The sequence below is a fragment of the Papaver somniferum genome, unplaced genomic scaffold (genome assembly GCF_003573695.1).
Source record: "Papaver somniferum cultivar HN1 unplaced genomic scaffold, ASM357369v1 unplaced-scaffold_118, whole genome shotgun sequence".
Classification (NCBI taxonomy): Eukaryota; Viridiplantae; Streptophyta; class Magnoliopsida; order Ranunculales; family Papaveraceae; genus Papaver; species Papaver somniferum.
In genome coordinates this window covers 14997883-15000599 of record NW_020620825.1, presented here as the reverse complement: position 1 = coordinate 15000599, position 2717 = coordinate 14997883, and the positions used below count along the sequence as shown (strand labels likewise).

The window sequence follows — 2717 nt, the reverse complement described above, 5'->3', positions numbered from 1 at the left end:
GAAGATAATATCTATATTTATAAACTTCATTTAAACCACCATATCAAAAAACTCATGGTTACCCCATAAAAACTACTTTAGTTAACAACAAAATTCTGCCCGTCAGAATTTTTCAGGAACGTTTCTCAGTTTTGTAAAATATCAAAAAAAAATACTCTTACAACTCCAAAATTTATGAAATTTTACGTGGGTAACTATCAGGATGTCTACTACTTTGTGTCAAAAGGGTTCATCGAAATTCCTTTTAGGTTAAGAGATAAACTCGAAACTCTACAGTTGACCAAAAATTCGTTTTTGTTTTTCACTCCACAATTAACATCCATGATTCACAAACCAACCAACCATTTTTTTATTATTACAAATACTAATGTCTTAAGATTGTTGGGTGCAATAATCAAAAACAAGGAAAAATCAAATAATCAAAAGTTATTGATACTTAGCTCCTTTATAATGAAAGTGATCGATTTGATGAAACGGACGACCTCCCCATATCTCCGCAACAACAACAAGGCAAAACTTTGGAAAAACAGAGTGAGTCACGTGTTCAACACGTTGCCCTTAAGACATTAGCGCCCGACTACACTCAAGAGTGATGCTATAGCCCTCACAGGACGAATATCTCCAGGATAAAACACCCTACTACTAGCATATGTAGTAGATGCTCAACTTGAGCTTGACAACTCCGAAAAAACCATAAGGAAAATATCGAACACTTGAGAAAACAATATAAAATGTTTTTTCCCTTAGGGGTCCCTCCAAATATAGAGCAACCCCTTTCCCATAGATTTTACAAAATAGTGAATTTGTTTATATAATTGACAAATACAGCTTAAAGAAGAAAAACTCCCCGATGTGGGACTAAAAGGTTTATATAGTTTCTTAAAACTACTAAAAATTGGAAACTCCATGACGTGAGACTAAAAAGTTTCATTCACAAAAAAAAACAATAAATTATAATTTTTTATTAAAACTTTAAAAGATTTTTTTATTAATCGTTTTCCAACATATTGTTCAAACATCTCTTGTTGATGCTTACTTGAAAACTGGGTCGCCTGATCTTGTGTTTGCTCGGTCCCTGTTTGATGAAATGACAGAGAGAAATGTTGTTTCTTGGACTGCTATGATAGCGGGGTATGCGAGACTGGGGCAGATTGGAAATGCGATATCGTTGTTTGAGGAAATGCCGGAAAGAGATGTCCCTTCTTGGAATTCTGTTATTGCTGGTTGTACTCAGAATGGTTTGTTTACGGAAGCAATCTCGTTCTTTAAACAGATGGTTTCATTGGATAGTGACTACAAACCAAACCAAATTACAGTTGTTTGTATTCTATCAGCTTGTGGGAATCTTGGAATGCTTCAACTAGGGAGATGGATTCATGGGTATATTTACAGGAACTGTATCACTCCAAGTCCTTTTATACTAAATGCTCTTGTTGATATGTATGGTAAATGTGGGAGCTTGAGAATAGCAAGACGGGTATTTGATCACACATCGACAAAATCCCTAACAACTTGGAATTCTATGATTAATTGTCTGGCTCTCCATGGGCAAAGTGAAACTGCAATTACTGTATTTGAGGAGATGATAAATTATGGAGGTTCAGTGAAACCTGACGAGGTTACATTTATTGGTTTGCTTAATGCTTGTACTCATGGAGGATTGGTTGAAGAAGGTCGCAAGTACTTTAAGTTAATGACCGAGGATTATAGAATAGAGCCGTAGATTCAGCATTATGGTTGTATTATAGATCTTCTTGGTAGAGCAGGTCAGTTTGAAGAAGCAATGGAAGTCATCAAAGAGATGAGAATGGCACCAGATGAAGTGGTTTGGGGTTCATTATTAAATGGTTGTAATGTCTATAGACGTATGGATTTAGCGGAGTTCGCAGTAAAAAAACTGATTGAGATTAACCCAGATCATGCTGGGTATGGAGTAATGTTGGCAAATGTATATGGCGATGTAGGAAAGTGGGATGAAGTTGGGAAGGTGAGGAAAAAGTTAAAGGAAATGGGAGCAACAAAGACGCCTGGATGTAGTTGGATTGAGATTGACAGTCAAGTTCAGCAGTTTTATTCTGCTGATAAAACACATCATAAAACAGAAGAGATATACAAGATGTTGGAAGTCAATGTTGGTTTTTCTTAGTCTGAACTGTAGGTACGTCTTGTACAGTCATTCTACTACGCCATGGAGATTCATCAATTCAAATCATTTTCATTTCTTCCATATGCAGGTATTCCCGTAACAATTACAACTGACTCAAAGTTCACAATAGAATGAGCTACCAGTGTTTCGTGTTTTATAATTTCAGTATTGGATTTGGCTTGTGCCAATTAGCCACTTATTTGGGGATGTGAAATTTCTCCTAATAAAGATCTGTAGGAAACCCAAAAACCTAACAATTTGACCAGACAAAATAGAAATAGAACCTAGCAGTGGCAAGAAAAAAATAATTCCATAGTAATATGCTCCTTCAAACTTGGTGTAGGTCTATTTCCTTACATTTGTTATCATTCTTATGTTTATTCAGATGCTGTTTTCACTCCTAAAATTCCTTCTGCAGAGACACCTCAAGTTTTCCCTTGAACTCAATGCGTTGTTCTTGTTTCCATCTCAAATTTATCACTAACTTTAACGTTTCACGTGCTTTGCGGTTATTGACGTATAATCCTCTTCGTTATCTTATTCAATGGCATCATGACCTGAAATCAATGAC

General features: G+C 35.8%; 1 pseudogene; it reads left to right on the top strand.

The window, feature by feature from the left end:
• The first annotated feature begins 1016 nt into the window (after nt 1-1016).
• LOC113330508 lies at nt 1017-2146 on the top strand (annotated as a pseudogene).
• Nucleotides 2147-2717: the final 571 nt, after the last annotated feature.